We start from the raw sequence: 13,997 nt of genomic DNA, 5'->3' as shown, positions 1-13,997 counted from the left end.
AGGGTTGGCATCCAGCCTCGTCCTTAGACCGGGAAGCAGTTCCTAGAAATGGGAAACGGGAGGCAAGGAAGATTCAGGCTAAATATGGATTCAAACCGGACCGGCTGTTAGCGCAGGAAGAGACATTTTTCATCCAGACTGCCGAAATAAAGACCCGTAAAATCCTAGCTCTGCTTCGTGTTTCATGTACTTTTACGTGGTATTTACATTATCAGAAAAAATGAGCAAAGAATAAACACGACAGGTTCCCGTTATTGTTGCTCGAAGGCTTTTTTTAAAGGCCGCATACTCACAGTCTCTTTTTCACTCCAGGCTCGGCTTTTCCCCCGACGTCCGCCGCATCGGGCGTCGCGAGGATGGCCGGGTTCTTCAGCGGGGAGTCTCAGGAGTCAGTACAAATTCTGCTTTTTCTGAAGGTGCATGAAAGCGTGCTATCAAAATAGCTATTTTCTCCACTGAAAAGCTTGCCGTACACGACTGCCAAGGCACGGATGTGTTTTAATCACGTAGCTAGATGTACTTAGAAGATTATTTTTCAAGGCAACACTCGTAGTAGAATTTCATTCGGTTTGCGTCCGCGAGAGGCGGGCCGCCAAAGAGGCACGGTCGGGAACGAAGGACGGAGTAAATCTCCGGGGACGCGCGGCAAAGGACCGAGTCGCACGGAAGAGGCCTCTTTCTAAACCGCATTAATATTTCGCTGTAATTCGGGGTGTTTGGATTTAGCCTGGGCTTGTCAGCTAAGTCATAAACAAGCCAACTCGGCTCCTCAGCTCTCAATGAGCATTTGAAACACGTCCACAGAAGGCTAAGGCAGTAATGACTGCAGAGGAAAAATTCACGACTGAATGATTGCTGGGGAAAAATTCCTTGGGAGTCACAAACCTGAGACACGTGAAATTCTGAAGGTGGAATTCTAGTTTCAGCTTTGGGCACCTGAAGGACGACAGGAGTCCTTAGCCACATAAAGGGAAGCCGAGCGCCCCAGCGCGTCAGGTGCAGACAACGAGGCGTTCAGGGAACTATAGCGGCGAGCCCTTTCCGCCCCTACCCTCTCACCCAGGGGCAACAGCACCGGGTATTAGACAAACCTCTGTCCAGCAGCAGCAGCCGAGCAGATGAACTGGTGCATGGATTTGCAGGGGGGATCTGGATTTGCAGGGGGGATCTTTCTTCTTTTTTCCTTTTGATTTCATCTTCCTAGTCCCTCCAAAGCGTCCCTAGAAAAAATGGGGATGATGAGGACGAAAGTAGTTGAAACTGAGGGAAGCAACTCTGTTGGGGAGGGTGAAACAGGGAAACCTTATGAATGTGATTGTTTGTCAGAAGATTCTGAAAATATGAAGGCTAGAATCAAAGTAGAAATGAAAGCCTGCTCTGAGTCCTAGGATACCGAGTGCCGGTTAACCAAAGAACAATAGCCTAGCCAGTTGAACGAGAATCCCTGCTGACAAAACAATGTCCTTCTGCTGATCGAGAAGTCCAAAGGTAAAGAAGCAAGGAAAGAACTTGTAAAGCTTTGTAGAGTCTAAAGCGCAGCACTGTATGTTAATATAGGGAAGCGCATAGGCTGTATGTAAACTCTTTAGTGGCCGTGTCTCATGGTGATCGGTTACTAAGAATTAGAATATTCACGATAGAAAAAGATATATTGGATTGTAACAAGAACTTCGCTCTCAACTCTTACCCCTCTCTCAGCTCCCCTCTCCCCCGCTCTTACCTCTGAACCCCGCTCCCTCACCTCCTTCCCGTCTAGCCCTCTCCCCCACTCTTAACTCTCAGCCCCCTCTCCCTGCTCCTACCCCACTAGTCTTCCCTGCTCTCTACCTCTGGTTTTTCCCTCTTTCCCTCTATTGCTCTCTTATTCCCTCCCTCCCCTTTCCCAACCTCTCCTCCCCTGCTCTTACCCGTTCTCTCTCCCCTTCCCCGGACCACGCGGACGCCGAGGCCGGTGGCGGACACGGATCTTCCCCTCTTTTTACCCTTATAATAAATTGCTTATACTTGAACAGCTTGACCCCGGAGAAGTCTCTCACTGCGAGTGAGCGTTTTTACACACCAATACCTGGCGCCCGCACGTTTACGAGCCATCCCACGACTCCTCCATCGGTGAGACACTGCTCCATCATCACTGGCAACTACGAAGACAGTTTTTTTTCACCCTTTAAGGCCGTCTAGAGTGCAGTTTATGCGGCTGATCACCATAACACCGTAACTCTCTTTCCACTGTTCTGCGGCACCCTCGGGCACTGGCCGGCCGTCGCTCAGCAGCGTCGGCTCCGGAGCTCTAGAGGTATCTAGAGGTATAGCGTGGCTTTTTCGGGGCGCACGTTCCGAACGGCGTCCGCACCCCTGGTTTCCGCAGGGCCCCGCGGCACTGAGAAGGGTGGCAAAGCCACGCCTCTTCTGTGCTACACGGGACATCCCCTGCGTGGTTTCTTCGGGGTGAAGGTTGCCAAGCAGCGTCTGAACCCCTGGTTTCCGTGGAGCCCCCGAGCTCAGGGGGGCGTTGCGAGGCGACGTCTCACCTGGGCTAGGTGGGCAAAGCCTCTACGTGGTCGAGCGAGGGGCAGATGCTGTCACAGCATCTACACCCCGCCCGAACTCTCTAAAAGTTTTTCCGCTGCAGCGTACACACTGTAGTTTTTAGACGACTCTGCAGCGTGGTTATGTGCGAGTATTACTAAGTGACACCCGAGAACGGACGGGAGGTGCCCGGCCAGCACCCATCACCCGAGCTCTGAGAGACGAGCCGACATCATTAAAATAAGAGGTGAGTCACAAACCAGTCTATCACGGGTCAAAACTATTCAACCCCAGAAAAAAAGCTGTATAAGCAACTAAAATTCTCACTAAAAGCCAGCCAAAGTAAATTGCCTAAACGAGAACTAAAAACCCTCCTAACCTGGACTCTAGTTAATTTCCCAAACGCAAAACACTCAGAATTTTTTACTAGAGATTTTTGGGACACAGTTGGTAATAAGCTTTTTAATAACATCTCTCGCCGAACTGTGGCGGCCGCTAAGCTCCTCCCAGCCTGCAGAGCACTCGTAGAAATGCGTGCTGCCAATACACAACGCGTGATGAGCCCCCCGTACCCCCGCATCTCCTACCCCTCCCCCCGACCACGCGGCCCCCGCATCCTCTGTCCCCGCCGGCCCCCCTCCTTTCCTGCCCACTGAGACCGGCGCGCCCCCGACCACGCGGCGCCCGTTCCCCCTACCCCAGTTCCGGCACGCTCCGTTCCCACCCCTCCCCTCGCCTTCCCCGTCCCACCGCCCGCCCGCTTTTGCCTCCCTCCTGCCGTCCCAGCTACCCCCGATGTTGCGGTCCCGCCCCGTTCCGCCGTCCCCGCGGTTATGGGCCCCGCCGCCGCCGTCCCCGCGGCCCCGCCATCCCCCGCCGACACCGTGGTTCCCGGCTCCGCCACCCCGCCCACCCTCGGCATCGCCGTTCCCGCAGCTCAGCTCCCCTACACCCCCTCCGTGCCGCCCGCGCCGCCTTGCCGCCCCACAGGCTCCGCTTTCCCGGCACCTGTGGAGCCGCCGGCCCCGCCGCCGCTGTCCAGTGACACCGATCTGAGCGGTGCGGCCCGGGCCGATCCGAAACTCCCGCTGCCGTACACCACTCCCCCATGCTGCCCTGCGGCGCTGACGCCATCCACGCATGCGCAATCACTGCTTTTATCGCCGAGGCTCCTGCCGCCGTCCCCGCGCTCCCCGCGTCTCCCCCCCCCGTGCCAGCCTGTCAAACCGCAGAAGGGGAGAGAAATGCCCACTTCTAAAACACCAGAACAAGTCCAAAAATACCAGCGTCACGCAGTTTCAAATCACCGAGTTGAAAATTTCCAAAGGAATCCAATTGCAAAATACCAGAATACGGGGTTCTAAAATTCCAAAATGATTCCGTTTCAAAATAGTAAACTAGTGAGTTCCAAAATATGAAAAGCACCCAATTTCAAAATATCAAATTGCAAAATACCAGTTCTCAGATGTCTTACACCGGCAGGATTCCCAAACCCAAATGAACGCAATTATTGTCAAAACGGGATCTGCGCTACCAAACGACTATTTTCTTCCCTGAAAAGCTTTCCCTGGTGATCATCAATACACGTAGTTATTTTGATCATTTAGCCGGGCGTAATAGAAATTTTTCTTTAAAACCCCACTTTTGTAGCTGTCCTCAGCTCGCGTCCGTGACCCGCAGCCTCCGGGCGGGACCGCCGGGGCCGGGATCGAAGCAGAGAGCCAGCCCGGTCCCCGCGGCTGCGCGGGAAACACCGAGCGGCGAGCAAAGGGAGCATTTATAAACTATATCGATATTTCACTGAAATTCAGGGCAGAGCAGCGACGGGGGGCGCTCAGGTTCGGCCAGGATTAGCCCTAAACGAGCCGGGCAAACCCCCGACCGCTCAAGGGAAGCGGAAGTCAGTAACCGGTAATCGCCTAGGACCCCGTGAGGAATTTCCTCCGTAATCACAAACCCAGCACGCAGGGGATTTATGCGGCAGAATCCCAATTTCGGCCACGGCACCCGGAGGAGGAGACCAGTTCTCTATCGCAGAAATGAAAGCCCAGCACCCCGGCGTTTCGGGGACGGACCGCGGGACACGTAAGGGAGGGAACGATCGGCAGGATGTTTCTGCGCCTCACCCCCAACCCCCCCCCACTCCAAGGTGCAGCAGCCTCAGGCGTGATCGGTGAGGACGAGAAGGGAGCAGCTCCTTGCAGAGCAGTTTTGAGAGGGTTACCCGGGCAAGGCTCGCGCAGGGAGCCGCCGGAGGGGCCAGCGGGGCATCCCGGGAGTTCCTCCAGGAACGAGGGTCACGGCACCCATCAGGGACCGGGGGATCAGGTGGTTTCACCGGGCGGGGAGCGTCACTTTAAGATAAAGCCGAGAGAAAAGCCCATCCTGCCGAGCAGGGTCACCCGAGCGGGCGGGGCAGCACGCACATTCCCGGCGGGGGGGGGGGGGGGGGGGGAGGCGGCAGTTTTCAGCTTTCCTCTTCTACCTCGCTACTCCATCTCCACAGCCCCAAAGAAGGGATGGGTTATCAGGAAAAAAGGCGTTTAAGCTGAGGGAAAAAGCTTCCTTTTCCCCAATCGCCTGTGTTTGAATTGAAGAGAAATCCACTTCCCCTGCAATTTTGATAGTCTCAATTGGAGGTAACGCTGCCTTTTCTGTGCTGTTAGAGATATTAATTGATAGAGAACGCCCATTTTCTATTTTTTTCCACTTTAAGTGGAAAGGGAAAGCAGGGATGATGCTTTTTTATGGATCTGAATTAACCGAAAAATGCCCCCTTTTCAATCACCAGAGAGATTTAAAGTGAGGAAAACCACTCTTTTTCCCAATATTTGACGGGTTTAAATTAAAGGGGAGAAGCCATTTATTTACCACTGTATCTGTTTAAGTGGAGGTAGCTGCCCCATTTGCTCATTGTTAGCGTTGCCTTTTCCAGCATGTCCTGGGGTGACTTTATGATACCGGTATCCCCAATCGTCTGGTTTATGTTAAATATTAAGTTCTGCACCTTTAAGACTGGCTCAGAAAGCGAGAGCGGGGGGAAGAAGAAGCGCGCTGTTTGCATTAAGGAACAAACATCACTCCCACACATCCCGCTCCTGGACCGTGGTGTCTGCAGCACGGACAGGCAGTGGGACAGAGCTTCTCTCTGGCTTTTAGTTGGTTTTAGCTAGCTGAGGCAGAGGAGTTCCCTGGACCTTTGTTTTTTTTTCCTTTTTTTGTTTCCTTGGATCTGTGCAAACCTGCTCTGGACCGAACACCCGGCCAAACCCCGGGAGCTCACGCCTTTGGCCCACCGGGGCCCGGGCCTCGGCACTTTTCAGCGCCGGAAGGACCGATAAGAACCCGAGCGAGGCGAGCTACACCATGTGAAAAGGACTTTTCTTCCTAGACTTGCCATCCCATTGAACAGTGAGAGGTTTTATTATTTCATATTATTCAATTTCTGTTAAATAAACAGCTTTTTCCACTTCTTTCCAAGGAATTTTTTTTTTCCTTTCCTGGACCAGTTGGTAGGGAGGGGTCATTTCCCTGGGGAAACCCCCATTTGGAGTTTTCCTCCCTAATTTGCCCTAAACTAGGACACAGCATTTCAAGGGTTTAAAGCTGCATTTCAGGGTACCTCTACCCATGCCCCGGCACCAAATATTTCCAACAGGAGCGAGTCCAGCAGGTACGTAACGGTAATGCCAACTGGGAGTCTATTCTTTTTCTTATTTTCATTTATAATGTAGAGAGCCCTAATTAGAGGTCCCTATGAGACACCATTCATATCTATACTATTCTTCTCCACCCTAATTAATCACAGGGGGAGTGCTACTTAGTAATCACTAATACATAATTATGCAAGTCCATAAATTATCCAACTTAGCTGGCAACACTGCTGAAACACAAAGTTTTGCTTCTTACCTTTTTTTTTTTCCTTTGCTCCATTGCTGTGAGTAATTGCAGTAAAAAAAGAAAACACTGTCTTTTCCCAAAGAGTTTTCTCCTATGCAGAGCTCCTTACCTCAATTTTAACTCAGAGGAGCCAAACAGCTATGGTCCCTCTGAGGGCTTTTATACCCGGTGGGATTTGCCGCCTCCCTTTTCCCAGGCATCGTGGGAAAAAGAGGCGGGCTCAATTAGGGGTATATTAACCCCAGGCTGTGCTAAGGGGCATTATTCCCTCCAAGGGAATCAGCTGGGCTAAAGAGCTTGTCTCTCATTTCAGCGAAGAGGCTCTTTCAATTTACTCCAGCCTGCTTTTAGCAGGTATCTTTTGGGCATTTGAAGCAGCAGAGGTTTTGAAAACACCTTGAAGAAAACATTATTGAACACAGGGAGTATTTAAGTTCATGATTTTGGGTTGGGAGTTCAGGGGTGATAAGATGCTTTTATAATGATTCTTCTGTTTGGGTTTTTTTTTAGGAGGATTGCAGTTTCCTGAAGTTCTAGGTCACGTCAAGTGCGATACTTCAGATTCTCTCAGCAGATTCATCGTGACACAAAAGGGAACCGCTGCGGCAGCTTTCCTTAGCAGCAGATCGGTCTCTCCGATGGATTCGCTTCGGAGAGGTAAGTCGAGGGCTGTGGTCACAGAGGGGATCGAAGCAGGGTAGTGGGTTAGGATTCACACCGGTTAGGGTTTTGAGTCAGCTATGGGAAGGGGGAGGTTTGAGAACTGGCCTCTGGGGCCACCGTGAGGGAAAGGCTCACTTTGGCTAACAATGCTGAGGCGGGCAGGGCAGAGCAGTCCCAAGGTGTGTTGTCACTTGTCTGTCGTGCTTTCTGTGTCTTCCGTTCATCTCGTGTAATATGTCTCTTGCCTTAGTCCTCCCAGGAGCTTATGAGAAACCCCAGGTCCTTCCGGTCATCTCCCATCTTTCGTTCCTCGGCCCGGGGCCGACGCCGGCGAAGTTTCGATTCGGGAGGTCAGACAGGCGTCAGAATCGCATCTCTATTCAGAAGCATCCGATCGGATGTCTTCTTAGGTCTTGTTCTCAGCTGTGTTGACAGCTGTGTGCAGTCATCTTTCTTTACAGTGGATAAGGACTTGTGCCGATTCAAAGGCAGGCAGAGGCTTCCAGCCACAGGATTCTCAGGCATCCGTCTCCGCGGTTCTCGGAATAAGTCGTTCCGTTAGCATCTTTTTCCTCCGGGGTCATCCGAGCCCGGCGGGCTCGCCTTCGGTCCCCCCTCGGTCATCTCGTTCGGCATTCTCTCGGTCCTTGTGAGGACTTTCTCGTCTCAGAGAGTTTTCTCTCCCTGTCGTGTCCCCTCGTCTCACGTGTCACGGGTGTCTGGGGGTATTCGGTCCGGAACTGCTCTGCCCTGCCGCCCGGCCCCGTTGCAGGTGTTCAAGGACAAGTCCTGGGCACTTGTAGTGGAGATTCGTAATACGGGCTGTAGTTGGAGTCTAGGTAGTATTCTTATGTTGGCAGAAGGTGTCTGGAGCTGTGAAGTTACCCTGCAGCACTTTGACTTTTTTCCTAACTTTCTTTCAGATGCGGATGGATCGACCTCCCGGCAGAGCGCCCCGTCCCAGATGAGGGGATCCCCCTGAGAAGGTCGGTCACGGTTTTTCTTTGCAGCGGGGCTGGAACCGGTCACTGTGTTACAGCTCTGCTCTTTGTCTTTATTTTTAGGAAGTAAAGCCGGATAGCAGCAGCGAAGGCGAAGCAGGTAGAAGGTGAGCCTCGGTTGGTGAAGAGAAGCAGTTGTTCTTGCTGGGGTCTCAGTTTCTGGTGCAACTTCCAGCATTCCTGCTTGTTTGTGTGTTTTAGGCTGCCTCCTGATGTTGTGCTGAGGCCCCCTCACTGACCTGCCAAGAGACCCGGTTTGCTTCTCCGGTGAGCCCCAGCAAATGTTACCGGAGTCCGTGACGAAGCCTCGACCTCGTCCACGTGAAGGTGCGGTCCGGGTAGCCTTTAGCCACGGCCGAGGAGTCGCGGCGAGTCGGGGGCGTCGGGAGGAGCGGCGACGGCGCGCTCAACTTTTAGCGACGCTACATCGCCTCCTCTCTGTTTATTCTAGGCGTGCCCCGCGACGACGGCGTCCGCCTCGGAGCGTGGCCGAAGCGTGCGGCCCGAGGACCCGGGCGTTCCTAAGAGACGGTGAGTAGGAGCATAGTTGGGTTTTGGTGAATATGCCACTAAGATTCTGCACTTATATTTGGTTTTCTTTATCATAGGTGATGATACTTGTCTGAGACAACAGCCCGGCGAGAGAAGAACTTCCCAGACGGCGAGGTGGCTTCGTTTGGCCCCTGACCGGCCTCTCGCCGTGACTCACGTCTTCAGCCATCTGAGAGATAAGCGGAGCCCGCAGAGGGGATCAAAGCAGGGCGGCGGGTCGGGACTCAGATGGGTTTGGGTTTTTGAGTGAGCTTTGGGGATGGGGAGGCTCTAGAAATGACCCCATAGGCCCTGTGGAGGGAAAGCCTCACTTTGGCTCGCAGCGCTGAGGCGGGCAGGGCAGAGCAGTCCCAGGGTGTGTCGTCACATGTCTCTCGTGCCTTCCGTGTCTTCCGCGCATCTCGTGTAACATGTCTCTTGCCTTAGTCCTCCCAGGGGCTTTTGAGAAACCCCGGGGTCCTTCCGGTCATCTCCCATCTTTGCGTTCCTCGGCCTGGGGCCGACGCCGGCGAAGTTTCGATTCGGGAGCTCGGACAGGCGTTGGAATCGCATCTCTCTTCAGAAGCATCCGATCGGATGTCTTCTTAGGTCTTGTTCTCAGCTGTGTTGACAGCTGTGTGCAGTCATCTTTCTTTATAGTGGATAAGGACTTGTGCCAATTCAAAGGCAGGCAGAGGCTTCCAGCCACAGGATTCTCAGGCATCCGTCTCCGCGGTTCTCGGAATAAGTCGTTCCGTTAGCATCTTTTTCCTCCGGGGTCATCCGAGCCCGGCGGGCTCGCCTTAGGGCCCCTCATCGGTCATCTCGTTCAGCATTCTCTTGGTCCTCGTGAGGACTTGCTCGTCTCAGAGAGTTTTCTCTCCCTGTCGTGTCCCCTCGTCTCACGTGTCACGGGTGTCTGGGGGTATTCGGTCTGGAACTGCTCTGCCCTGCCGCCTGGCCGGTTGCAGGTGTTCAAGGACAAGTCCCGGGCACTTGTAATTGGAGACTCGTAATACGGGCTGTAGTTGGAGTCTAGGTAGTATTCTTATGTTGGCAGAAGGTGTCTGGAGCTGTGAAGTTACCCTGCAGCACTTTGACCTTTTTCCTAACTTTCTTTCAGATGCGGATGGATCGACCTCCCGGCAGAGCGCCCCGTCCCAGATGAGGGGATCCCCCGAGAAGGTCGGTCACGGTTCTTCTTTTGCAGCGGGGCTGGAGTCAGTCACTGTGTTACAGCTGTGGTCTTTGTATTTTTTTTCAGGAAGTAAAGCCGGATAGCAGCAGTGAAGGTGAAGCATTGTGAAGGTGAGCCTCGGTTGGTGGAGAGAAGCAGTTGTTCTTGCTGGGGTCTCAGTTTCTGCTATAACTTTAATCCCTTGTTTTTTTATGTTAGGTGGTCTACTTGCAAGATATCCCAGCCCAGGATGCCAGAGGACAGGTGGGTGCAAGCTCTAAGTGTGTTTTGGTGTTTAAGTCCCTGGTTTGCTGATAATGTTTAGTTCTCTAAGATAGAACGAAAGAACCATATCACGAATCCCACCTTGTGGATCCTGACACGAATCGGTGTCACGGACAGGATTCTGAGAGACAGAAGGGGTTGCAGATTTGTCATGCACTCAGTATCGGGGGAAAGACGTTTCGCCTCAGCCGCCCCTAGCCTGCCACGCGCGTGAGCAGTGTCTAGAAAGCAAGGGAGGCGATTCGAATTTTTTAAAAACTGCACACGCCTAGATGCAAAGCACCCCACACTCATTTGAGGGCTCTGTCTTCAGAATTTTACAAGGGATATTTGAGTACAAGAGTTTGGACTGACTGATTTTTCTGTTTAAAGTACTTGTTTGCTGATAATGTTTAGTTCTCTCAGATAGAATGAAAGAACCACATCACAAATCCCACCTTGTGGATCCCGACACGAATCGGTGTCACAGACAGGATTCTGAGAGACAGAAGGGGTTGCAGATTTGTCGTGCACTCAGTATTGGGGGAAAGACGTTTCGCCTCAGCCGCCCCTAGCCTGCCACGCCGGTGAGCAGTGTCTAGAAAGCAAGGGAGGCGATTCGAATTTTTTAAAACTGCACACGCCTAGATGCAAAGCACCCCACACTCATTTGAGGGCTCTGTCTTCAGAATTTTACAAGGGATATTTGAGTACAAGAGTTTGGACTGACTGATTTTTCTGTTTAAAGTACTTGTTTGCTGATAATGTTTAGTTCTCTCAGATAGAATGAAAGAACCACATCACAAATCCCACCTCGTGGATCCCGACACGAATCAGTGTCACGGACAGGATTCTGAGAGACAGAAGGGGTTGCAGATTTGTCGTGCACTCGGTATCGGGGGAAAGACGTTTCGCCTCAGCCACCCCTAGCCTGCCACGCCGGTGAGCAGTGTCTAGAAAGCAAGGGAGGCGATTCGAATTTTTTAAAAACTGCACAAGCCTAGATGCAAAGCACCCCACACTCGTTTGAGGGCTCTGTCTTCAGAACTTTACAGGGGATCTTTGAGTACGAGAGGTGGGACTGAGTGGTTTTTCTTCTGTTTAAGTCCCTGGTTGGCTGACAAGCTTTCGTAGTCCAAGATGGAATAAAGGAACCGCATCAGGAATTCCACCTTGCGGATGGTGCCAGTCATATTTTCTGTTTTGTCCGAGGTTCCGTGCAGAGAGGCAGAGCCGAAGTTTGCGATCGGCCGCACCGAAGCCGGCGCGGGGGACGTCTCGACGTACGCATCCTATCGAGGATGGGTCTTGTCCTATTACGTTACAAAAGGTAAGCGTCACAGGTGGAAGTTGGGATCAGGGGAAAAGCATTTATAATCAGTGGAGCCAATTTAAAGTTAAGGTACAGGACAGGGCTGTAGTGGGGTGGGCCCCTCTGAAGCCAAGGGAGAGGGTTTCTTTTCGAGCTCCCCAGAGCTTTTGCCGGGCAGGGCAGTTCCAATCCATCCTCTCACGCTCTCGCGTTTCACGTCGTCGGCCGTCTCAGCCTCTCGACGTCGTCGTGGATTTTTTCGTCCGAGGAACCGGCCTTTGCGTCCCCGCAGCTATCGCCACGTTCACCCGGCAGACATCGCCTGCGCTCGCCTCTGTAAAGTGCCTTGTGCTGTGCTCGCCTCTGTAAAGTGCCTTGTGCTGTGCTCGCCTCTGTAAAAGTGCCTTGTGCTGTGCTCGCCTCTGTAAAAAGTGCCTTGTGCTGTGCTCGCCTCTGTAAAAAGTGCCTTGTGCTGTGCTCGCCTCTGTAAAAAGTGCCTTGTGCTGTGCTCGCCTCTGTAAAAAGTGCCTTGTGCTGTGCTCGCCTCTGTAAAAAGTGCCTTGTGCTGTGCTCGCCTCTGTAAAAAGTGCCTTGTGCTGTGCTCGCCTCTGTAAAAAGTGCCTTGTGCTGTGCTCGCCTCTGTAAAAAGTGCCTTGTGCTGTGCTCGCCTCTGTAAAAAGTGCCTTGTGCTGTGCTCGCCTCTGTAAAAAGTGCCTTGTGCTGTGCTCGCCTCTGTAAAAAGTGCCTTGTGCTGTGCTCGCCTCTGTAAAAAGTGCCTTGTGCTGTGCTCGCCTCTGTAAAAAGTGCCTTGTGCTGTGCTCGCCTCTGTAAAAAGTGCCTTGTGCTGTGCTCGCCTCTGTAAAAAGTGCCTTGTGCTGTGCTCGCCTCTGTAAAAAGTGCCTTGTGCTGTGCTCGCCTCTGTAAAAAGTGCCTTGTGCTGTGCTCGCCTCTGTAAAAAGTGCCTTGTGCTGTGCTCGCCTCTGTAAAAAGTGCCTTGTGCTGTGCTCGCCTCTGTAAAAAGTGCCTTGTGCTGTGCTCGCCTCTGTAAAAAGTGCCTTGTGCTGTGCTCGCCTCTGTAAAAAGTGCCTTGTGCTGTGCTCGCCTCTGTAAAAAGTGCCTTGTGCTGTGCTCGCCTCTGTAAAAAGTGCCTTGTGCTGTGCTCGCCTCTGTAAAAAGTGCCTTGGCTTGGAGCTGCCCTGCCCTGGCACATAGTTAGAGTTAGGTAGAACAGGTATAAAAGGTTATAGGTCCTGTTTTCTATGAGGTTTTTGTGTACAAAATGTGTGGGCCTAGAGGGGGGCTGAGTCATAGCTACATACAATCCCTCACTGACCACCTTGTGTTGTCTTGCAGGTCTCTGATGCCTATTTTCTGAGGATCTACCATTTGATGTTGAGAAGCAGCAGCGAGAAGATGTCTCGGGCATTTTGTTCAGCACAGTGTTTCAATAAGGGTTGCGGTCACTGTGTGAGTTAGAGTCTCCTGCTGTGTGTCAGAGCGTGTCTGTCTGTGAGAGTCGGTGGGTCTGGGTGTGCTTGTGTGTGTGCGTGTTGTGCAGTTCTAACCTTGTGTGTATTGCTTTTGCTTTTCAGGACTTTAAATTTACTTTTAAATTTAGAATAAAAAATCCCCAGCTGGGGGGGTTTTTTTTTTTTCCCTCCCAGCTGGGGTTTTTTTTCCTCGGTCCCGGCCGGTCTGCGAGGCGACAGTCATCGCCTAAGTTTGGGCACGGACCGGCCCCGGACCGGGGTTTTCGTCAGGCAGGCTGATTTTTGAGGCCCCTGGGAACTGTGTTCCCGTGGGGTAGGAGGGGGGTGTGTGTGGGTGTGTGTTGTGCGGTTCTAACCTTGTGTGTATTGCTTTTGCTTTTCAGGACTTTAATTAACTTTTAAATTAGAATAAAAAATCCCCAGCTGGGGGGGTTTTTTTTTTTTTTCCCTCCCAGCTGGGGTTTTTTTTCCTCGGTCCGGCTGGTCTGCGAGGCGACAGTCATCGCCTAAGTTTGGGCACGGACCGGCCCCGGACCGGGGTTTTTGTCAGGCAGGGTGATTTCGAGGCCCCCGGGAACCGAGTTCCCGTGGGGTAGGAGGGGTGTGTGTTGTGCGGTTCTAACCTTGTGTGTATTGCTTTTCAGGACTTTAAATTAACTTTTAAATTTAGAATAAAAAATCCCCAGCTGGGGGGTTTTTTTTTTTTCCCTCCCAGCTGGGGTTTTTTTTCCTCGGTCCCGGCCGGTCTGCGAGGCGACAGTCATCGCCTAAGTTTGGGCACGGACCGGCCCCCGGACCGGGGTTTTCGTCAGGCAGGCCGATTTTGAGGCTCCCGGGAACCACGTTCCCGAGGACCGCCGACGGCAGGGTTATAACGGGGCAGTGAGAGGAGAGCGAAGGTGAGTGTGTGTGTGAGCAGAAGCCGGCTTCTGTGGTGAATGAGTATTGTGTTTTCTGCGTGCTCCTTGTGGTTTGGGGGAGCAGTAATAATGAAACAGCATGTATTGTCCTTTTCAGAAATGGTTATATTATGTTAATATGTATTTGGCTTGTATTGTTCTGTATTTGCTGCTGTGTTTCTCTGTATTGTTCTGTATGTGAATTAGGAGTTTTTCAGTGTGTACAGCAATTGT

The 13,997-nt window shown here is 52.4% G+C and overlaps 2 long non-coding RNA genes across 7 annotated transcripts; one reads left to right on the top strand and one right to left on the bottom strand.

The window, feature by feature from the left end:
• Positions 1–1,175: 1,175 nt before the first annotated feature.
• LOC131583202 (uncharacterized) lies at positions 1,176–3,561 on the bottom strand. Its single transcript, XR_009278466.1, has 3 exons — positions 3,535–3,561; positions 2,066–2,138; positions 1,176–1,220 (listed from the first exon to the last, which is right to left on the bottom strand). It is a non-coding gene; the product is annotated as an uncharacterized LOC131583202 (long non-coding RNA).
• Positions 3,562–4,416: 855 nt separating this feature from the next.
• On the top strand, positions 4,417–12,797 carry LOC131583321 (uncharacterized). 6 transcript variants are annotated; one of them, XR_009278482.1, is made up of 6 exons: positions 4,417–4,699; positions 6,937–7,083; positions 8,013–8,197; positions 10,018–10,062; positions 11,275–11,392; positions 12,728–12,797. It is a non-coding gene; the product is annotated as an uncharacterized LOC131583321 (long non-coding RNA). The 6 variants fall into 6 exon arrangements; XR_009278485.1 differs by lacking the exon at positions 4,417–4,699 and having other exon boundaries at positions 6,570–7,083; positions 8,013–8,075; positions 8,154–8,197; XR_009278483.1 differs by lacking the exon at positions 6,937–7,083 and having other exon boundaries at positions 4,421–4,699.
• Positions 12,798–13,997: the final 1,200 nt, after the last annotated feature.

The sequence above is a fragment of the Poecile atricapillus genome, chromosome 11, assembly GCF_030490865.1.
Source record: "Poecile atricapillus isolate bPoeAtr1 chromosome 11, bPoeAtr1.hap1, whole genome shotgun sequence".
Lineage (NCBI taxonomy): Eukaryota > Metazoa > Chordata > Aves > Passeriformes > Paridae > Poecile > Poecile atricapillus.
Note: the sequence above shows the minus strand (reverse complement) of the source record. Positions and strands in the feature narration are given on the sequence as shown.